This window comes from Grammomys surdaster, unplaced genomic scaffold (assembly GCF_004785775.1).
Source record: "Grammomys surdaster isolate TR1022 unplaced genomic scaffold, NIH_TR_1.0 146, whole genome shotgun sequence".
Taxonomy (NCBI): domain Eukaryota; kingdom Metazoa; phylum Chordata; class Mammalia; order Rodentia; family Muridae; genus Grammomys; species Grammomys surdaster.
Genome location: NW_021604604.1, coordinates 532,933 through 556,941, shown reverse-complemented (window position 1 = coordinate 556,941; position 24,009 = coordinate 532,933). Strand labels below are relative to the sequence as shown.

The following is a 24,009-nucleotide window of genomic DNA, read 5'->3' as shown; positions in this document are numbered from 1 at the left end:
ATAGATAGATAGATAGATAGATAGATAGATAGATAGATAGATAGATAGATGTATAGATAGATAGATCACATTTTTGTACAGCATATAAAATCTGTTAAAAAGCCAAATGAGTGAGACTCTAACTAGCTTTACCATGTACTATCATTTGGATAACTGTCTCTTCTCCACCCGTGCGTTAAAGGCTTGGCTCTCCATCTTGTGGCACTGTGAACCTTTAACAGGGAGGGCCTAGAGGAATCTAGGTTACTGCCCCCTGACCCCATTTGTCCTCTTCTCCCCTCTCCCTACCCTTCTCCCCACCCGTCTCCAGTTTGGACCCTCTCTCTTCCTCTCTTCCCTCTCCCCCACTCTTTTAATTCTCCCCATCACCTGCTGCCTTCTCCTTTTCCTTTCCCTCCTCCCCCCTTCTTTTTCCAAGACACCAGAGGACAACACCTTTCCCAAACACTCTGTTGGGATGAACTACTTCACTGCAAGTCAGAGACAGCAAATCCAAGAGAACACAACCTCTGAAACCATAAGTCACAACACAACCTCACGGATCTCTGAAACCATGAGTCCTTTAAATGGATTTTCTCAGGTCTTTCGCCCCAGCAAAGAAACACTGATTAACACAGACCAATAAGAATATACCTAAAACAGCACATGACTGGGGATACTAGTCTGTGGGCAACAGTGTTGAGGGTCTGACAGACGCTTCTGTCAGGGAGCCTGGCACTTGAAGGGGACATCGAATTAGTAGTTACCAGAATTAGCCGCAGTCTCTCTTCCTCCACATGTACTTCCTCATGTCTAGAGACCCTTTCCTGACTTATTCCACTACTCAGTGCAGACAGCTTGCTTTGAGCATTGCAGGCTGCATGGAGAGGTTGTCGCAGGAAATCTGGGGCCCGAGCATCATGCCCTTGTCTTGTTCTTGCAAGCCTCAGATGTTAGGACTGTCAGGTATAAATCATCTATAAGCACTTATGAGGAAAACTCAGAAAGCAGAGACGTTAAGTTCTTCTCTCTTGTTGGTTAGATACAAGGATGAGACTGTCACTCAGGACAAGCACCTTGATTTCCATCTGGCTTCCTTAGAGGGAGCAATGTCCTTCAAGCTCCGAGAGCTGGATGGTACAGTTGCCTCCTTGGCAAGCTGAACAAATGGGCCACAAAATGCTGCTCTGAGTCTCCAAGGCACATTACAGGAGGGAGCCAGTTGTTTCCTCTGTGTGCCCAGAACATGGGAGGTAGAGTCCTGGAAGCTTTATACTAGGGGATATCCTTGAGACTAGGAAAGGGTCAGGGGACTTTGTAGCCCTACTCACTGAGAGTCAAATAGGAGACCATCATATCAGCATGAAACAGGGCCTTGGAAAGAATCAAATAAGATTCCCTTTAAATTACGATGAAATGGATCTTAGAATTGAGATAAGAAGAAAGCTGTAATAATAGGAAACTGTTAGTGGAAACGAATCTATCAAATACCATTTCATTGACCAATGTAAGCATAGCGCCAGGAAAGAATGACAACTTGTTTGTTGTCTTAGGGGGAAATGAACTACAATTTGAAAGGAGAAAAATATTTCAATATGGTTTTAATTAAAAAATTTTAAATTCAGTAATGAATTATTTTATCCTTTAATCAGAAGCCATAGGCTGTAGAATTGAGCAAAGTAAACTTTCATTTATTGTCTTAGCAACTCTGCTTGGTCCAGTGACTACACTAGGACCCATTTATATCACTGATGACAAATTTTTAAATGCCATCTGGTCAGAAATCATTCATACAGAATTTTTCATTTTGAACAGATTCCTTTTTCAATCTAAGCAAAGACTGGGAGGAAAAGATGGGGGAAGTGATAGAGAGAAAGAGAGAATAAAAAACAAAGGGAGAGAGAGAGTAAGAGAAGGCATAAAGGGCGATCAGAACTTGGACTAAAGTAAGCTAGGACAGAGTTTCCTAGAAACACTAATTCCTGAAGCCAGAGTGTAGCTTGATGGTAGGTATGCACAGTGGGAAGCCCTGAGTTTAGTCCCTAGCCCAAAAAGAAAGAAAAGGAGAGAGGGAGGGAAGGAGGGAAGGAGGAAAGAGGAAAGAGAGAAAGATGAGGAGAAAGAGGAAGAGAAAAGATGAGGAAGAAGACAAGAGGAGGAAGAAGAGGAAACAAGAAAAGAAAATATTTTTTCACAACTGTACTGAGGTACAGATGACATCCAGGAAGCTGCACACATTCCAAATGTGTGATTTGTTCAGTTCTGACACACGCATCCACCAGAACCGTCACTGAACAGAGTTCACAACTTCTATCTCTCTCTAAGCCACTCTCCCCACCACAGCCCTTCCTGTTTCCCTACTTCTTCACACAATGAGGTTGAGTTTTAATATTTTATATGGTCACATAATATCACACCATATGTTCTATTTTATAGCATGGTGCTTTTCGGCATAATCGAGATTTGTATATATTCTGTGTTATCAGTAGCTTTTTCTCTTTGGTACAGACATGTTTCCACACAGATGTCCCAAGGCTGACCAAACTTGACTTGCCTGGAGACTGTCAGCCATCCTAACAGAGCATCTCCTCCAGATGCAGCCGTACCGTCCCCCTCCCTCTCCTCATGTCTAGTCATCACAGGCTCCTGCCAGCAAAGTGTGCAAACATCTTCCTCATGCATCCATTGCTTTGCATTTCCATGGCTACCAAACAAACAAAGCCATTATAATCTCTTTCCCAACTTTGTTGGAAATCACCCTGTGTCCATTCGTTTCTTCATTTCAGCAAACCCCATGGGACGGCCAGGGTGATTTCTTCCTAAAACAGGATCTCTCCAATTGCAGTTCCAAGTCTTATTTAACATAATTTTGTTACCCTTAGGATTTGAGGACAAATCTTTGACTCCATTTAGTTGAGTGGTTCCTACTGACCTCTCTATGGAGACTGACCTCTGGGTTAGTTACCAGAGCTGCTAGTGACTCATGTCACTCACACTGGTTCTAATCCCTCTGGTGGTCCCCCATCTCCACTCAGAGCTCAGCAGTAAATCACAGTTTCTACTGTTAGGATACTATTGGAAGCTATTATTTTGGAAGCCAATGTTATAGGATATTATTGGAACATTATTTTAATGTTAATATTTATTTTTCTCTTTGAGAAAAAAATCCTCCTTAAGTACTCCAGGCTACACTTGAACATAGAAGTCCCCTCTCAACCCTACACCACCACCTCTGTAACTCACCAAGTGCTGGGGTTAGGGGCTTCACCCACACATTGGGTTCAACTACCACCATTTTCAACCATTTCATCTGAACTGTTGCCACAGCAAGGAAGGAGAAAGTTAATTTAAATTCATTCATATTTTTCTTCCTTTCTCTTCCCTCCCTCCTTCTCTTCTATCTCTCTCCTCCCATTCAACTGTTTTTCTAAGTATTCCTTAGCCTGTATGATGGCTTCTAGAATAAATCAAAGCACACACCTGGTTGTCATATCCCTTCTACTATCTGTCCATTATGATTACAATACAACCCAAAGTCCTCTGACTGACCACAGGTCCTGCTTGATCCGGTTCCTGGTCACACTCTCCCCTCATCCTCTACCACTGCCTGCCTCTTCCTCCCTACTGCAGCCCTGACATCTTAACCTTCTGCTCTTGACTCAACACATCCCACTGAACGTCTCTTGGGATGCTTTTCCACCTTCTGAATGGCTGGCCCTTATCATCAGAACTCTCTGACCACTTTTCCTCTTCAGGGAGAATTGTTCTCCATCCTGTTGCTTAGTTTTTGCTTTCTGTTCCTCTCAGTGGCATCCCACCTCACTTACATCAGTCTCTACAACAGATGGCCTGCAGGGCAGGACCACACACCAACTGGCCATCTGGTCCTCCACAACCTCATCTCTTTTCCATTCTCTTTATGACGCCCAGGCCACACTAGTACTAGTTTCCTTGATTTTTTTCCATGCTTTCAAGGGCTGTCCTAACTCAAGACTTTAAGGGTATCAACCTCTCTTTCTAGGTTATTCTCATGTAAAACTCCTAACATCGTTGGATCACTCCTGGCATTTAGGTCTGACTCATGTGCTGGTCATAAGGTAGATCTTTTTCCACAGCCCTAGTTAACATAGAAACCCTATGAGCACAACCATTACACTCTACCTTCATCTTTTTTTTTTTTTTACAGGGTTTTTCTGTATAGCCCTGGCTGTCCTGGAACTCACTCTGTAGACCAGGCTGGCCTCGAACTCAGAAATCTGCCTGCCTCTGCCTCCCAAGTGCTGGGATTAAAGGTGTGCGCCACCACTGCCCGGCTACCTTCATCTTTTATTCTTTCTCAAAACCCGTCACTCAGCATGTTAACTACATGGTGTACTGGCTGTTTTCTGTGGAGTACATGTGCCATCATCCCGCAGAGCAGCAATCCTTTCCATCCCTGCTGTTTACATTGTTCTTTGACAAAGAACACATAGTTTCCCATTGTGTATTGGAGCTATCTGAAGTTAATTTATGTGTCTAATTTACATCTTCATGTCTCTACCACTTTGCCCTACAGCGAATCCTTAAAGACACGGCTGTGTAGAGGAAGAGAGATTCATTCAGTCATTGTTTAAGATCATAACTGATTTTAGTGTCTGTATTTTCAGATCTCCCCAAACACTTTCTCAGAAGTCCCAGTCAATCCTGTGTTATACAAACTATAAACAGATAAAAAACATAAGAACAAAACCAGAAAGTGGTCTTGGTGGTACATGATATTCAAGAGATAGAGGCAGGAGGATCTTTATGTGTTCGAAGTCAGCCTGACCTCCATTGTAAGTTCTAGGACAGCCAGTGTGACAGTTACACCCTGTCTTTAAAAGGAGTGGGGGTGGAGGGATTGGGGGGGGCCACAGCCCATCATTAGAGGGGTCTCCACTGAGAATGGACACTTGCTGAGACCTTCCTCCACTTCCACCCAGGGAGAAAGCAGACTGGCGCAAAGGCCATCACACTAGGCTACTTCTCTGTTCACCCTAACTGGAGTGTCCCCTACTGGGCTGGTCCAGGAAGTCTTACACAATGGGAGGAGAGAGGAAGTGCAGTGAGGGTTGAAGTAAAGACGGAGAAGGTTGTTACAAAATAAGCTGGCCCCTTTACCGTTTGTGGAACTTAATAGATCGGGATTGATCCACTCGACGTGAAAATAAACGGAAGACAGACCTCAACAGAAGCAGAGGGTCCTTTCACTAGAACAATGAAGAGCGGCAGTCTTGGGGGAAGTGGAGGCTGTGCAGACACTCAAGGAGCTTGAGGGTTTCATGGGGCAGAAAAGGAAACTTTTGGGGTGGACGATTCCATCTGCACATCTGTTCCGCTCAAGTCTCAAAGTTGTAACCAACAAAGGTTGATATTTTGATCTGCTTGGAAACCTCCCAGCCCCTAACTGCCTGCAGGTGTTACCAACTGGTGAACTCTCCTGTAGGGAGTTTCTCAGCTAATCTGAGACTTTTAGCCCTGCGCACTCCTTGAGCATTAACCCCTCAGACTAGCATCTGGGCTTTAGTCTCAGACTCTTACAGAGAGCACAAAGACCCACACAGGTGAGGAAGGCTTTCCCTAACCTTAGGGCAGGAAGTGTTTTCTTCCAGGGGTGGACAGGGGTTGGAAAAAACAGCCCAAACTTGCCAGACTTGCGGAGCCCCTTAGGCGGGGCTTGGTGTCTGTCTCCTCTCCTCCAGGGCTCTGCTTGCTAGTACCTCGGTGCAAAGCCGGGAATCTGCGCTGGGTGGGCAGGGCTCACAGCACTTCCTCCCTGAGCCCACGTCCTCGCCTCGAGGCCGGCCCAGCCCAGAGGCGCCAACCGCACATCTCTGCTCATTCCGGTGCACTTCAGCTCAGCTCGGCTCAGCTCGGCTCAGCCCCAGCTTCTAGGCTTGCCCCCAACCCCCGCTCGGCATCCCGGCTCAACCCCGAGCATCTCCACACAGCTCCCCTCAGCTGTCGAGGTAAGTGGCACCCTAGCCCTGCGCGCGGCTTTGGGGCACTCGGGCTGCCACGCTGCATGTCCTGTGGGGTGCATGTGGGGGGAACAATGTGGCATAGGTCCACGCACCGGCCACGTGAACCCCACCCCCCACGCAGCCAGGAAGCTTCGAGTCCCCTGTACACCTCTTGCGCACTTGGCCTCTGCCAAGCCTGGGGCTCCCTCTTCTCTCCCATGCGTTCTGTTTTAACAGATTTTCTGCTTAAGAAATGCTACCAAGTCTCAGGAACCCCACCTTAAACTGAGCTATCTTGAAACAAAACACCCCTGAGGCATTTCAGGGTACCTCACGTTGAGTGGTAGTCTGAGGAGACTTGTGAGAGTCAGAGGACACATAGCTCAGAGTGTTTCCCTTCCTTTAAAACTTTAAGTAAAAGCAATTCTGCTTTTTGAAGACTGTCTTTCCCTCTCAGTCTCCTTTTCTTTGTAAAAATGTGGTAAGGATGAGTTTGAATACCAGACATGGGTTTCCTAATTTAGTTTGGAGTGAAGATGCCGAAAATGCTTTAAATCATGAAAGACAGGGATGCCCTTGTATACCATCACCACCCCCAGATCTCCCAGTACAGGCCCCTCGCTCAGACCTTACCACACATGCCTCTTCATTCCACTCCGCAATGGATTTCTTGGCTTTCATACCTCGGTGCAGAGTGACACGTGCTCTCCCAGAGCCTCTCAGCATTTTTGTGATAGGAAGGCTGAGTAAAAGGGGAATATAGAGCAGATAAAAAGCTGTGGGTTTTATCCTCCATACAAGAGTGATACAGTGTGAACAAAAGCAAGCGCACACACTCTACTGCTTGTTTTTAAAATCTGGGAGTCCAAACTGAAACTTCAGAAAGCCAGCCTTGGCTTTCAAACTAAACCAGGAGTTTTGCCTCTGGGCCTCCCTAAAACACAGGCACACGGGCCTGGAGAGGAATGCTGGCTAGCAAGATAGCAGAAGATAGAAAAAGAGTCCTTTGTACTGAATATCCTTCCAGGTGGTCTGTTCAGTGAGCTCAGAGTCTAACGAATGTAATGTCAACTTCAAACTATTAGCACTTAACTTTTACGTTCTTACAAATATTTGTGACTTTCTGGTACTTGGTAGATTCTGGTTGTTGCTATACATCTATCGGATACTATCTAGACAGGGATGAAGTTAAGTATATTGTTTTAACCACACTGGAACTCAAGTCGTCAGTGATATTATACCATATAAGAATGGAGACAGTAACAGCGCTGGGAGTCAGGTGGATGCTGCTTCAATCTTGTATTCAACATGAGGGGGGAAAGGAGGATATGCCAACGGACTTTGTTACAAGCTGAAATGTAAACACTTTTGATGGGTTTTGTTTCTGAGAATTTCCTCTAAAAAGGCAAAGTAATTTCTGATCTCTATGTAAGTTGCCAACATTCCATTGTATTGCATTTGAACAGCCCGGAGTTAACTATTTTTTGAGAAATGTAACTTTGAACTGTGTAGTTAATTACACACACTCACTAGGCTCTGTAGCACCCACTACATTTTCTTGGAAGTTTTATATTCTGAGAATGTATACCCGTTCTTTACTATAGTTTCACCATATGTCACAGATAGATTAAAAAAAAAAAGCTCTAGATATTTCCATATTACATAGTAAGCAATTTATAAAGTTCATTGCCATGAATCTTTGCGTTGTGCTACTTTAATTTCTCAAAAGGCATTGTTGCTTTTTGTGACTATTTATTTCTAGTCCCTTTCTATATCATTTTACCTACTTTGATAAGTAAGCCTTTTAATGAATCTACAATTTCTTAGAACAAATTCAATTTGTGTCTGTAATCTATCAACATTTACAACATTACCGAACCTCACAAGTGATCTTAGGAACTTTAAAAATGGAGTAGTCTAAAATAAATAAGACAAACATGGACATTATACACATAATTGGAAGGCAATTTTATGCAATTTTTTTGGATAATTATGTGTGAGAAAAATGTATATTGCAGCTAAGTGTCTGGGTTGATGAATAAATTTTGTGTTGTAGGTCTGTGTCTGGACTCTGACATGTCCCGTGAGGTTAGATTAAGCCTCAGGACTGAATTTTTTTAATTAACATGATTGATCCTTTCAATATGAAAATTTGTGTTTTGTATCAATTCTCTCATCTCAAATAATAAGTATCTTAAAAAGGTCAAATAGTATATGAGTTCAGAGTAGATGATTACATTGTATATACATTGTAAATATACATTGTAAGATTTAAAGGTATTTGGCAAGGACACTGGTTGTACTCTGATGTATATATGCTTTATAGTTATATCAGAGAATTAACTTTCAAAGGTAACTTAATACATCTGAAAAAAAATAGTACTTCCATAGGGAAATGAGGAGAGCAACGCTGAGACCTGATGCCACTGCTACCAGTTCAAGAGATGGGAAGGCAGGGCTTGGGGACAGCTAGGGACTAGAGGCTATAACTGCCACCCTTGTGTGCCTACTTCCCAGCCAAATTCTGTCACTACCATTGAGGCTCAAAATGTCTCAAGCCCCAAGACCCAGTTTGCTCACTGGTCCCAGTTTTGAGGTGGTAGAGAAGATAAAATACCATACCAAGCTTCATACTCCTCAGTCCAGACTCAGGAACTTCTAAAGACTAAATCTCCTGTGAGCTGACTATAAACCTGAATCACTAAGAACCATGTTAGGAAACCTATTTCCTTCTTTCTCTTGCATCTTGGGTTCCCTTTGGATCACCATGTGGCAGTAGTATATAATACTTATTGTTCATTTTAGCAGGTAACAGCTTATCTAAGTTCTTGAGACCAGAAGTTTCATTTTTTGAATTTTGCTGTGGGGGGGGTGTAGGGGATAGAATGTTTGCATATATAAGAAATATCATGATGATCAATTATGAGCATGAAACTCATTTGCTTCATATGCACCTTATACAGATAGTTGGATGGTACTTTATGCAATGTCGTAAATAATTCTGTACATGAAAAAAGTTTATGTATTTCAGCTAAGGGAGATAAGGAATATTTACCCCCTTGAGAAGACTAAATAAATTCTGTGTTCTGTGCCTATATTTTTGACTCTGAACTGTCACATGTGGTCCCTGTGGAATTTTCTGTTTGTGACATCATGCTGGTGCTCCAAAATATGTCAATTTGTAAGATCTAAGATTTGGGGTCTTCAGAGTTAGAGATGCTTAACCAGACCCTGAGCTGGCTTAATTACTATGTGACTGGCTAATCTTCACATCTAGGCTTGTACTACTGTAGCTCCTCTTTGCCACTGAAATGAAAACACAGACAGGTTAAAAAAAAAAAGTATGTAGCCAGTAACATGGAGGAGAGCTGATACTGACCTGGAGAAGTTTGATAACAGCACCCTACATCAAGCACAGGTGCTCAGATGAGGCAAAAAATGGGGCCAATCCTCAGTGGCCTTGTAGCCTAGAAGTGGGGAGAAAAGCAGACAGTGGTAATTCTTCATGAGACTAAAGTTGCGTTCTGTGTGACCACATAACAGGCCAGAGGGGAAAAGGGGGATGAATGGAAGAGAGCCAAGCAAAGCAAGCAAACTTGTGATAGATGGAAGGCAGATAGCATCCTCAACTCTAAAGTTATTGCCTCTGTTTGGAAAAGTAGTCTCCTTTGGCCCAATCCTGATTTCATTCTTTATTATATCCGAATTCCTCTAGGCTTCCGGCTTGATTAAATTAACAGCATAGTAAGTCTAATCCTTTCTCTAACTCTACTGGAAGTCTTTCTGATTTGAACTTATATAATAGACTCATCAGAGATATCAGAGTGCTAGGAGAAAGATAAGTGTTTAATTATAGAGAAATTCCACTCCCACACAGTGGCTGGAAGATTTATGTCCAGGTAACTCCATCCTGTTAGACTGGAGAGAAAGCAGAAGGGCCGCTAGAACAAGTAAGCTGTCAATGGGCAATTTTCTCTTAGTTTTTATTATGAAATTTTCATGCATTTGAATGATGACTATATATTCGTGTGTGTGTGTGTGTGTGTGTGTGTGTGTGTGTGTGTGTGTGTATGTATGTGTTGAGAACTGCTGCCATAGAGAAAACTTACTGGCTTGCTCCTCATGGCTTGCTCAGCCTGCTTTATTATAATAGAACACAAGACCACCAGCCCAGGGTGGCCCCACCCACAGTGGACTGAGCCCTCCCCATCAATCACTAATTAAGAAAATGTGCTATAGGCTTGCCTGCAGCCCAGTCTTATGGGGGCATTTTCTCACTCAAAGTTCCCTCCTCTCAAATGTCTGGCTATAGCTGTGTCAGGTTGACATAAAACTATCCAGCACATGGAATATGGACCCCCCCGAACTCTCTCACAGTAGCCACTGAGAGGTTGCTCTGATCCCTGTTAGGTCTTTCTAACTTCTTTCATACTGGATCCCCAATTTCTACCTCATTGTCCAACTCCTATATGAGGCTACTGAAGGCTCTTGAGAAGAGCCTCCCCTTGCTCCCTCCTCAAATCCCATTCAAGCACTGAAACAGGCCTTAGCTAAAGCATGCACCGTATCACCACCCAATCCTTCCAAATCCTTCCTTCTGTCCCTCCATGCTAACCAAGGCCAGACCCTAGTCTTCGTCTACTCATGAGCAGGAGATACCTATGGTCCTGTCGCATATCAGTCTAAACCAGTCCAAACCCAACCTTCCTGATGCTGTGACTCTTTATTGCAGTTCTTCATGCTGTGGTGACCCCTGACCATAAAATTATTTTCATTGCTACTTCCTAGCTGTTATTTTGCTACTGTTAGAAATTATAATGTAAATATCTGATATTTGTGATATCTGATATGCAACCCCTATGAAAGAGTTGGTCCCGTGCCAAAGGGGTGGAGACCCACAGGCTGAGAACCACTATTAGCTCTTGTTACAAAGGAATGGTCACTCAGCTTACACTGATGCTGCCTTGATCCTTTCAGAAGCCAACAAAATTTCCTCACATAACTTAATAACTATAAACTCCTGCCACCATCACCCTCCCAGGTCCAAATCTTCCATGCCTGTGTCTTGACTCTAATATCTCTTTGGAACCACGCCCTAGCTTCATCTCTGCCATTGTCTTTCCAGCCCACGATGTTCCCATGCCTCAAGTACCTTAGCATTCATGAGCAGATACTAACCATTCTCTCCATCCTTTCATGCACAATTCAGTCACCTCAATCACAGACCCCCAACCCCCGGATTGGTCTATAGACAGGGGCTCCATAAAAGCACCTCCTTATGTCTTGGATTATGCCATCATCCAGGACCACCCTAACTCCTACAATATACACCCTCATCAAAGCCAACCTTCTAGCCCTAGGTACCATTTCCCAACAAGCCAAACTCACTGCCTTTAAACAAGTCCTAATACTGGCTAAAGATCTTTCTGTTAATAGATATTCATACTCAAAATGTGCATATAAAATAATTCATTGAAATATTCTAATGTGGAGCGAAGGAGGCTTCCTCACCCAAAGGGGGACCGAAGTCACCAATCTCTCCCTTGTTCAGGACCTTTTAGACTATGTCCTTTCTCTGTCCAACGCAGCAGTAATCCATGAGAAAGACCAGAAATACATCTTCTCTCTCAAAACAGAACATGCTGATGAACTTGCCCAAGGAATAGCTCCCCCCACTCAGATCTTCATCTGCCTTCTCTCTCTTTTCTTGTCTATCAGATCCCCCCTTGTACACCTCACTCAAGTTTTCTCACACTCGTACCCCTGTTTCATCTAAGCAGACCCTAAATTCCATCCTAAAAAGTTATGGATAAAAAAGTATTATCCAACTCTGAGATTGACAGATCCATAAAGCCTTGACAAACACCTATGATACTTACCAAAAAATCAAACCTCATTCATCTCACCAAATTCAAGGTCTCCTGACAGTCATGGATTGACATGTGTGTGTGTGTGTGTGTGTGTGTGTGTGTGTGTGTGTGTGTGTGTGAGAGAGAGAGAGAGAGAGATGCATTCCTGTGTGTAAGTGTGTGTGTGTATTTATCATTAATATCTTCTCTGAATGGGTCCAAGCATTTCCTACTTCCCTGATTAGGCTAGCCATCCTCAGTACAATCAGATAACAATCCAGAATTCACATCCTCTATTTCCCAAAATATTTCAAAGTACTTAAAAGTCTCCTAGAAGTTTCACATTCCCTATTACTCTGGTCTTCTGTCAAGGTTGAAAGGACAAACCATAATATAAAAGAAACCTTACCCTAGAATTAAAATAGGGTTGGGTTAAACGTGTGACCCTGGCATCGCTCAAATTGAGAGCCTTACCTAAACAAGACAAACAACTCCCACAAAAAGCCAGACCCTTTGAACTCATGTAAGCAATGACTCACCCACCACAGACTCTCCCCTAATACCTCATTGCTTTTGTCTTTCCTATCAAACAGTCTCCTTCCTTTCCTCAGGACAGAACTTTGGAAGCATCCTAACAATTCTTTACCTCTTCCACATCGCTCTTCCTGATATAGAGATAGGACATATGGTCAATACCTCTGCTCCTTCTATCATTCTGGACTGCATATGAGGTGTAAGAGAAGAGACACGGTTGCTTTGGCCTGAATGACTGGAACGTGAGGTTCCATCAGCTATGGGGAAGTTAGAGAAGAGGTGACCAAAGTTCACTTCCGGGTATTAATGTAAAGTATCAAGTGGTAACACTGATATACCTATTCACCCTCTGAAAGGCTTAGTGAGCATGAAAACACAGTTATTGTTCCCACTGTTCAAACAAAAGATGATAGCAAGCTTCAGATTGTAATACAGGATTATACCATCTAAGAAATAGGACCTAAGGCAAGACCTTTGGGGATCCCAAAGTCTTAAACCATCCTAATCTAGCTAACTTAAGAACACAGTAGGCTAATCAGCACCGTCCCACTTCTTGATAGTCAAGACAACTCCAATTGTCTTTAACATGTGTGGATGGAAGAAATGAACATCGAGGAGCCCTGTATTCACACATACAGTGCTGGTCAGTGATACACTGCAGTGAGGGACTTCCACAACTGCTGCATAGAAACATGATCCCGGGGAGGCAGGATGAGGCCCCTCCCCAACACAAAAGCTTCTTGTGTCCAGAGGTGAAAGAGTTTCTGTTTTCAAATTCTGAGGCCCGATTTGGAATAAAAAGATGCTTTCTCGCTGTGCAGCTAGATTTCAAATGGAGGGTCCCCTAGAAGCTACTGAAAATCTCAGGGACAATGGTGAGGCGTTTAAAAAGCTGAAAGTCAGGAAGCAGTTCTAGTGGAGCTTGAGATAACTAGTGTTTCACTCAGCTTAGTAGCGGGTATCAGGGTGTGACATTGTGAAGTGATAGAGTTGGCGGAATGCCTCGAAAACCATGGCCACAATGACATAGAGCAGTGGCCCTCAAGCTGTGGGTCATGACCCTTTTGGCAAACCTCTATCTCCAGAACCATTTGCATTACAATGCCCAACAATAGCAAAATTACAGTTACGAAGTAGCGATGAAAATAATTTTATGGTTGAGGGCCAACACAAGGAGTTAAAGGATCACAGCATTAGGAAGGTTGAGGACATTGCCACAGGCAGCTCTCATGGCAAAGGTACAGTCCTTAACCCTTAGACTTCCGTCTCAAAGAACAAATTTTGCAGGTGTGACAAGATGAAGGAGATCCCATGAAATATTTTTCTACTTACTTCATATCATATTTCATAATTGCTTTTCTGACTGAGTTTATCTAGGACTGCTGTATTTGTGCTGTTAACAGGTGCTTTATCTCTGCCGTTAGCATTCACAAGTGGCAGTTACATCAAGGAACCAGCTAAGCTTGAGATGCAATATCATCTTCATTTGGGTATAGTGGCTTCTTCAGGGGTGCGGAGAAGGATGGCACCACTGAGAGATCACCCCAGCCCTGTCTTTTATTGCTCTCCTTCCAATTCAGTTCCATAGATGGTTGGAGTCAGCCAGCCAAGATTCGCTCTTAGTGTATTTAGAATTTTGTGGCTTCTTTATTTCTGATATTGTAAACAACAAGCAGAAATGAAGTCCTGTGGGCTGCAAGTGTCCATAAAGGAAGTATGGCACAATGAATATAGACAGAGAGGAAAACCCAAGAGGTCATATCCTCAAGGTTCCTTTATGGAGTTGGAGCTGACACCTAACATGTGTTTTAGTTAGATGAAATTTTCTCAATGTAATATAGTAGGAACTTTATCTCTCTCACTATTTCAAGTATTTTTATCTTTTGAGGGTCAACCAGGTACCTGTGTGACAAGGTATAAGATAAGATATGGTCCCTCATGCCCAAAAGATTGCAGCCCAATGGGAAGATGTGGCCTACAAATAAACACATGATAATGTACACTGACAGGTGCAAAACTTATGAAGTAAAGACAGTAATGATAGCAGGGACAGAGTATGAGGGTGGCCGCAATGTGCTTTGAAGGATAAAGGAATGTCCTGGTGGATCAGTGGAAGAAGGTCGCCTCAGACACCAGACAAGCAGGGCAGCATGGCAGAGCTGGAGCATCAAGTACATGGAAAAGGAAGGGAACAGCTATGAGTAACATTCAGACAGTACTCACGTGATGTGTTCTCCATGCCCAGCCGTGTTTGAGTCAAAGGCGGAGGCAGTCCTTGAACCTAGCCAGAAAATGCAGTGCAGCCCACACATGGAACTTTGAATTTCCTAGAAGCTACATAAAAACACTAACAAACATAAATTTGCATTGATCACATCATTTGATGAAATACTCAAAACTATCATCTAATGGGTTTCACCATTTTCAAGTATAGCAAATTTAAAATGAGGGGAAATTATTCCTTTTTTTTTTTTTTCAAACAGTTTCCAAGATCCTTTGGGGGTTTGTGTGTACAGCACATGTCAGTTCAGACACAGCTCAAGTGCCAAGTAGCTGTGTGGTGCTGGTATCCACAAAGCTGGGCAGAGCAGCTTGCTATAAATGCAGATGAGTGGAGGGGGTAGTAGATGAATTCTGAAGTCAGCTAAAGGGAAGGGAAGGAAAGAATGTTTGCTTTGATCTTATCCCTAGCCCCTGACTTGGATTCATATTTAAATCTCACCTGGTGGTAGTGTTTGTTGTTCTCTTTGGTTTACTTTGTAAGGTTTATGTCTATAACCCTGGCTGTCTGGGAACTAGCTCTGTAGGTCAAGCTAGGCTTAAACTCAAACCTCTGCCTCTCTCGTGCTGGGATTAAATGCGTGCACACCATGCCAGGCTTTAAATCCCAGGTGATTGATTAGTACTCTAGCAACAAACACAACTCAAATTTATTTTCTTTTTATGCTTCCCCTCCTCTGGGTGCTTTATTTTATGTAGTCTGCCTAAAAGTGACAGGAACAGAAAAATAACTAGAAATTAACAGCAGAGCATGCTGCCCTAAAACCCACATCCGGCCCAATGCGATCTGTTGCCCTAGGCAACACTGGTTGTCAACTTTTGTTTTGTTTTCATTTTGGTTCACCTGCTAGTTCTTGAGCATAACACATCAGCAGCAGCAGCTATTCACTTGCAGTGACTCTGCACCCCACAAATCCACTCCCCTCCCAGACAAAGGCAGAGTCAGTCATTCTGATTCACTCTGGTACCTAAAAACTGACAGCATCCTGTTGGAAATGAAGTATGTAGAGTGGTCAACATGGGGTTACTTAAACCTGTTTAAGTGCAGACCAAACCAGAGCCTTGAAAGAAGCCCTACAAATATTTAGCAGACATACCTGGAATAGCATCTGACTTGTTTCAAACCTTTGGAACAAAACAAAATGAAAATATATTCCCCTAGAAATCCCTAAAAAAAAATCAAGATTTTTCCCAAATGTGCCCATATTTGAAATAACCCTGTATTATTCAGATTCTTGTCAGTCATGAAACACATCTTTCAGCCAAAGGGCACAGGGAGAAGATAAGAACATTTCTGTTCCTTAACTTCACTCTCCTTGTGTAGCAATGGCAGTGAAAACTAGTGTAGCCATCTTAATTGTCCATGGAAGACAAGTTTCAGGATCTCCTTGAACATCAAAATCCACAGATATTCAAGTCCTCTACATAAAATGCTGTAGCATTTGCACAGAACTTATGCACACATTTTTTCATGTCTTTTGGATCATGTCATGGTTCCTTAACATCTCTACTAAACCATAGCTGTTATAGAAATAACAGTGACAGTATTTTATTTAGGGAATATTAACAAAAGGAAGTCTGTATTAGATGAGTATACTGCTGTATAGTTGTTATCTCTGCACTCAGAAACAGAGGCAGGAGGAAGGAGACTTGGAAACTAGCCTAAACTGCATATATATATGTACATGTACATGTACATGTACATGTACATGTACATGTATATGTATATGTATATGTATATGTATATGTATATATATTGGCAAGACCCTATCTCAAACAAGAGAGGAAAGTGTGGGGGAGGGGAGGAGTCAGTATATGTTAAAAAAAATTTTATTAGTTTTTCATTTTGTGCAGTGTCTGACTTGTTTACTGTGTATTATGATTATACCCCCCTGTAGCTAGTCTTTCCAAATTTGTGGGTTCTTTTTCCCACCATTTATCTTCTCAGTTTCCCCTCCTCTCTCTAGATAGGAGAGAAAGAAGGATAGGGGAAAGAGAGGGGAGAAAGGAAAGAGAGGGGGTAGGGAGGGAGGGATGGAGAGAGGGGGGAGAAAGAGAGAGAGAGAGAGAGAGAGAGAGAGAGAGAGAGAGAGATCCTTGAATCTAATTTCTTGCATTTTGTTTCTTCTTTGAGTATGACTACCAACAAACCTCAACCAATGCCTCTGAATGACTAACAACCAAAAACCCAGCCTCTTGAGGCTCTAGCATTTATTTACCTTCTGAAAAGTCCCCAGAACTGCAAACATCGCACAGTCTTGAAAACTATCTGCAGCTGGCAAAAAATAAACACACCTGTGCTAGAGCATGAGGCAAATCATAGTCAGCTGCTTCCGACAGTCTGAAGCAGCATCGTAGCCTACCCCGGGATTAAAACAAAAACACATTCTTAATATTTCTGTGTTTTTGAAGGAACCAAGTTTCCAGAATTGTCATACATCCCCCCTCCAACCACTATCTGTTATCCTCCTCTGCTCCTGCAAGCCTCCCTCCAACCACTATCTGTTATCCACCCCTGCTCCTGCAAGCCTCCCTCCAACCACTATCTGTTATCCACCCCTGCTCCTGCAAGCCTCCTTCTTCCCAGAGAGTTGCCCCTGCTTGCATGTCTTGTACAAGTGGCCAGAGCTTCTGTGTGCTTATGATGCAATGACCATGTCACATCCAGAAGACAAAATGTGTTCTTCCCTATCCTCCATGTCTTATAGTCTGCCCATCACTTCCTCTTCCATGATGTCCCCTAGGCCTAAAAGTAAGTGGCACGGCCATTTCATTTTAAGGCTGCATCTTATTCTCAGCACTTAGCTGGGTTATCAGCCTCTGTTTTGATCACTGCCCACTGCCAAACGCAGCTTCTCTGTTAAGGCTAGGATTTGTGCTAGTCTTTGGACATAAACATGAACATTTAGAAAGTAGTTTAACAACACACCTATTTAGCCAACCAGCAATTATAGTTTCTCCATCTCTGGCCATCAGCTTTTGAAAGCACTTAACAGTACCAGATATGTGTTACCTTTCATGGAAGTAGGCTTCAGATCCACGCAGGAAGCAGTTGGTTACCCCAGAATAATCAGGCCACTGTTACACCGGGCATATCTTGTCTAGAATGTCACTACTGTAGCCTCAGGGCCTACCACTGGTCAAATTGTTGACGACTCTTCTCTCCCAACCCGTTGCCTAGCACCCTCCAATACTAGGTATGCTCACTAACAGTAGAAGCATCTAGTTCAATTCCAGTTGATTTCATTGCAAACACAATTTAAAAAAAAAAAAAGATTTTATTTATTTCCTCGGACATACCAGAAGAGGGCATCAGATCCCATTACAGATGGTTGTGAGCGACCATGTGAGCGCTGGGAATTGAACTCAGGACCTCTGGAAGAGCAGTAGGTGCTCCTAACCGCTGAGCCATCTCTGCAGCCCCCACAATTTTTAATAAGTATTTCCTCAAGCTTGGTGAAATCTTCAACTGGTAAACCAACCCAGTAAGGACTGTCATCTCAAGGAGCAAATTTCTTGCTCTCTTAGAGAAAAGTCTGGTTGAAATGATGAGACAGGGTGTATTAAAGTCTTAACAAGCTAAACAAGAATGTCATAAGGTACAGCTGATAACAGCAGTCACTTCTAAAGAACTTCGGATCTTAGAATGTACCTCCTCTGGGGCACTTTCCTGTAAGCAGATGCTTGGTGGAAGGAAGAAGATGGGAGTGAATTCTGAGCGATGTGCTGGGGATAGATTGTGGATGCATTCATCCTAAGGTTTCTCTGAGCATCTTTTCTAGCCAGCTGGGAAGATGTGAAGTTGGCCTATTTGGAAAGGGACAGGGCTGCCCTGTTACATCCATTTGCTGGGGCTGGAAGTACTAGTCTCTCCCCTCCTCCGTCCTTCACCATCAGTTCGCCTTTCTGAGGCTGATGTACATTTGAAGGGTCTGATGCTTGCCTCCTCCTTCTGACCTTCAGTGTTTAGATTGCCTACTGACCTGGTCTTTGGGACTGGGCTACAGTATAGATTCTGATCATCCCAGAGAAAGGCCTCAAGACAATTTGTCCCTGGTGATTGCTGACATTGGAGAACCAAGCAACCTCGCCACAATTTGATACCACAAGAGAATTATTTCATTTTTGGCTGGCATCTCTCCTGCAGAGTTTTATTCATGCTACTTAGGAATCTGCTGATACAATGAGCTGAGTGATAGAGTAATGTAGAATGGTTTAAAAAGTTTTACTAATAGTCAAATGAGGAGATGCAGAAAAAACTAGTCTACCACTTAGCTAATTGAAATGAAAACGTAGGCCATATGCTTAATTACTGTAAGCATGTTATCCACAAGAAATGCCTGTGTTGATATTTTCTGTTTAAAGTAGGAAAGTCGCATACTAAGTTTTGTGAAACATGAGAAATGCATAGCTTCTAGAATTTGTTTTCCTTTCTGTATCTGCTGATTCAACTCTTTGGGAACTTAGGGGTTTTTGTTGTTGCTGCTGCTGCTGCTGCTGCTTTCAGTGTCATGAGGTAAACTCAGGGCCCTGTGCATCCTGGAGGGGTGTGTGTGTGTGTGTGTGTGTGTGTGTGTGTGTGTGTGTATTTGTGTGTATGTTTGTGCATTTGTGTGCATAAGTGTGAGTTCCTGTGTGTGCATGCTTATACATCCTGTGTATACGTGCATGATTGTAGTTCTGTCATAACCTATTGCTGTTGGTTCTATTGATCACAGATACTAGCTCACTGCACAAAATCATTCAATAAGTATTTTTATTGAATGTGTATAGGGATCAGTAAGTTATCAAATTGGGGAAAGAGATAGAGGAGGATCAGCCTGGATTACATAGTGATTCCCAGGCTAGCCTGGGACACACAAAGACCTTGTCTTTAAAAAAAAAAAAAATCCACCTCTACTTTCAGTAGCATTCATTAAAAAACAAATTCATTTTTTCTATAAAAACCAACTTAAAATGAATCATTTGACTAAACAAAGCAGCTTTAGATTCATTTTAATTTTTGTAATTTTAATTACAAAAAAATATTAAAACCCCTAGTGGAAAAAACAGAATTAGATTTTCACGATGTTAAATGAAACAATAATTACTTAAAATAAAATACCCAAACCATAAACAACAAAAGAGAAATACGTAATTTGGTCTCCAACATAGTTAAAATCGTTTGTGCTGCAATGTCTTCAAAAAAGCAGAAAGACCATGTAGAGACTGAAGAAAACACAGGTCATAACTCTAAGAAGGGACAGCTGTCTAGAATATTTAAGGAATTCTTTTCATGTAAAAATAAAAAGATATTTCTTCAGAGAAAATATAGAGATGCCAGTTTAAGTATAGGAAAATACGTTCAACATCGTAAGAGAAATACAGCTCAAAAACAATGAGAGACGTCACACCCATGAGGACAGCTGTACTCAAAAGTCAGAAGACAATGGAATAAGGATCAACCTAAACAGCCATTAATCAATGTTCCGATGTGTATTGTAATTTGGATGAACTTTGAATACACTATGCTGAGTGCAAGAAGCCAGATACAAGAGGGCAAACACTGTATGATTCCATTTTTATGGAAAGCCCAGAGCACACAAACTTTCTCTATCAAGAGAAAGTAGCTGAGTGTCTGCTGAGGACTGGGGCGGAGTGGAGTGAATGGGCACAGAGTCTCTTTTAAAGAAGAAAATGTTTCAAAATTAGATTGTGGTGGTAGTTGCACAACCTGCAACTGTGCAAAAATTCATTGAAATGTACACTCTTCATAAATGAATTTTCTTTTTTAAATCTCTATTCAAGGAACCACTGAGAAGCAATGAAAGGCTTCAGAAGCAATCTGCCCAGATTCAGTACGTTAAAGGAGCTGGGGGATGCTTTTTTTAATGATGGTTGTTAATGGTAGAATTTATGGAGAGGGAAGGATGGATGTTTGAAAGGTGGCATTGAAGAGGTTAATAAAGATTAGACAACAGAAGAAATTTAAAAACAACATTGAAAAGTTTTAAAGTAAACCCATCCGTTGATAGAGTTACCACAAAGCTTTGCTAAGCTAAACTGAGTTTAGGAAGAACTCTGTAGTGTCCGTCTAGCTTATTTAAGAGGGGGAGTCTGTAGGAAGGGGGAAGAATAATATACTCATGGAGGAGTCATGATGATGCATAAAGAGGCCCTGGACCAAGAAGGGAAGGAGTGGGGCAAGACTGGGAAGGCTAGACTGACAAGACAAATTAGTTATCTCATGAGTAGGTAAGAATTCTTATAAGAAGTGCTTATGTGTGTGAGTCAAGATGAATAAAGATAACTGGTGGGATTTACATATTTTATTTTATGGGCTGAAGGGATTTATCTGGGGAAAGGGATGCTCCTGTGTAAGTGGTTCTGGCCTGCAGCTCAGCTGATGGTCTATGCCTGATGGTTGTAGACAGAGCTGTGGAGTCAGCCTGTTAAGTGTTTCTTCTCAGAACCTTTTCTTCCCTTTGTCTCATCTGCTTCCGGCATCCCAGTATAACCTTCTGTCTCGGATCCTCTTTCTGACTTTCTCTTCAGCTCCCAAGATAACCTCAGGCTTGTATCTCGTTAGACCACAAGCCAGGGGAATTCAGTGTGGGCTGGAGAAGAGGCTGGTAGGTAGCCATGTTACATCTGAGCCCCTGCTGGGATGCTCTCCTGGAAATGCCCAGGATGTAGGGAGTGTAATTACAGACTTAAAAGTTCATTTAGAGAAGGAAACTTAGATGAATAAGATATTGCACCATCACACTACAGTAATACCAGAGAGCAGAATTAACTGTACCATAAAACAAAGGTCACGGAGGGCTTACCCCAACACCCTCCAGATCACCCTAAATTAATTATAGTTTGAATGAACAAACTTGTTGGCACATTGACTTCAAAATGTGGTTAAAGCTGCAGCATTATTAATATTTGTGAAACATGGATGTTTTTACTAAGCCCTTGTCAAGACAGCCCCCATGGGCAAAAAGGAAGACAAGCAGAACCAAAGGCTCAAGGATTTAGTAAATTGTCATCTGACATTTTTACCGAGATTTTATTTGGAAAGGTCCATGAAGACTTGATTAAAAACAATTAACTATGCATTTCTCCCAGTTCATTTTCCCTCAGTGTCCATAACAAATCAAAACTATATTATAGGTTTTATTATTATATAGATTATATGTTTATTGTAATATAGGTAAGTATAACCTATAACATTGGAAGTTGTTATACTAAAACAAAGTGTTAGGGATAAAATTAGAAATAAAATCTACAATATGCTACCCCCTAAAAATTAAAACTGTCTTTCATTTTATGTTTCAGATCCTGGTAAAAGTACAAAGCTCTGACTTCTTCCATGTCCTTGAATAAGTTTGTGTGTTCTCTTGTATGCCATTCTCCATTTTGGTCCTATACTTTTACTGTTCAAATTTCATTATCTTTTTTTTCTCCAAAACTTTCTTTGAATTGCACTATGACTAAATTTCAATATCTCCCCACTCCTCTGTGTGTGTGTGTGTGTGTGTGTGTGTGTGTGTGTACTCTTTTAAATATAATATTAGGGCAATTTCAATCTAGAAAATAAACACACACACACACAAGAAAGGTGATTGCCATTGGTTTCTGGTATATACTCTTTATTGGGTTAAAAGAATACTCACCATTTCAACCTCACTTAGAGGATTTTTTTAAATCAGCAATAGCCATTATTCCATTAGCCAGTCCACTTAAACATCGAGGTGATCATATATTGAGTCACTGTATACTGTTTTGATTTGGTTTTGGTTTTTGAGACAGTCTCATGTAGCCCAAACTGCCTTCAAAATCTGTATGAAGTCAAGATTGATCTTGAACTCCTGATCCTCCTACCTTTGCTTCTTACATACTCAAATGAAGGTTGCACTAATGTTTCCAGGGTCTTATAATATTTTAATTTAGTCGATTACTCTAACATATTTTATACCAATCAGCTATTCCTACATTCATCAATAGCACATACTATTGTAATGGCTAAAGAAACTCCGTTTTCTGCTAGACATCCATGTTGGTACCAACTAGCCATTTTTCTCTGAATCTAGTCCCTGGAAGATAGTTCCCAGTAACCCTGACTCAGTGACCCTCACCAAGAAATGTACAGCCATGACCACCTACTTTTTATGATATGACTAACTGCTTTTTTGGCTTCCATAACTCATATGTATTTGTATGGTATGTACATGTTTTGGTGATACATATATGACTGTGTTCATGTTCATATTGTGTGCAGGTGTACATGTGCATAGAAACCAGAAACCAATGTCTGGTGTCTTGTTCAACTGCTCTTCACTTATATTTTGAGACAGGGTATCTGAACCATGAATCAACTTATTGGCTAGATTGGCAGGCCAGCTACTGTCTGGACCCTCTTTTATCTGCCTCTCCAGCACCAGAGCTGCAGGCAATGTCACCACACCAGCTTTAACATAGGCTCTGGAAATCTGGACTTAGGAATTAACGCTTATGTAGCAAGCACTTTACCAGCTAAGTCATCCTCAAAGCCCCTTATTTTATTCATGGTGCTAATAAGTAATATGGAGAGGCTTCTTTGTATTTTCAGAATGCTTTCAAAATAACAACTCTTGTCATGTCATGTTCAGTCTCTCTTAAAGGTACATTGGAGTCTTTTAGAGTTCGATTTTAAAGATTTATTCTTTAAGAATTTCATATGATGTATTTTGACCTTATTCACCCTTCCTAGTTCCCCTACTCCCATTCCCCTCCGACCTTTACTCCTCTTCCTCCTCCTCTTCTTCTTCTTCCTCCTCCTCCTCACCCTCCTCCTTCTTCTCTTTGTCCTTTTCCTCCTCCTCCTCCTTCCTTTCATTTTCCTCCTTCTCCTCTTCTCATAACTCAGCGTGTGTTGCTCTGATATGCAGAGATATGGAACCAACCACTGGACATGGACAACCTAGCAGGGGCCATACTCCTCAGGAAATCTGATTCTGAGCACAACCAATTACCAACAGTCCCTCGCTAGGAGAATTTTTGTAAGTCTGTTTCATCTGCTCTGTTTCCAGTACTCTGGTTTCCAGGCTTCCTTCCCATCTTCTTTTTTTTCATCAAATACTTGATGCTCTTTGGTTGTTATTTCATCTCAATGGAAGAATTAATATAATATAGAAAGATGCTTGGATTTTCTTAGTGGCTGTAGCTAGTCCTCTTTTTGACTAGGAGTCCAGCTGCAGGGCTCTCCAGATGATCATGCAAATGTGTAGACAGGCAGCTCTTCCCTTCAGGTTACAAGGTGGTCAGACCCTAAGCCCTAACTGTCATTGAGTGCTATTTGCAGAAGCCAACAAGCCATCTGCCAGAAATGAGCATTAAGATATTAAGCACGTCTCCCTGGGATGTAGATGTTTCTCTTC

General features: G+C 42.0%; 1 protein-coding gene across 1 annotated transcript in view; it reads left to right on the top strand.

Moving 5' to 3' along the window:
* Nucleotides 1–5,755: 5,755 nt before the first annotated feature.
* Nucleotides 5,756–24,009, top strand: part of Apbb1ip (amyloid beta precursor protein binding family B member 1 interacting protein) — a 100,789-nt gene continuing 82,535 nt past the window's right edge. Inside the window, exon 1 of the mRNA XM_028764846.1 lies at nucleotides 5,756–5,966. The gene's annotated coding sequence lies outside the window, so the exon portion shown is untranslated. The remainder of the gene's footprint in view (nucleotides 5,967–24,009) is intronic.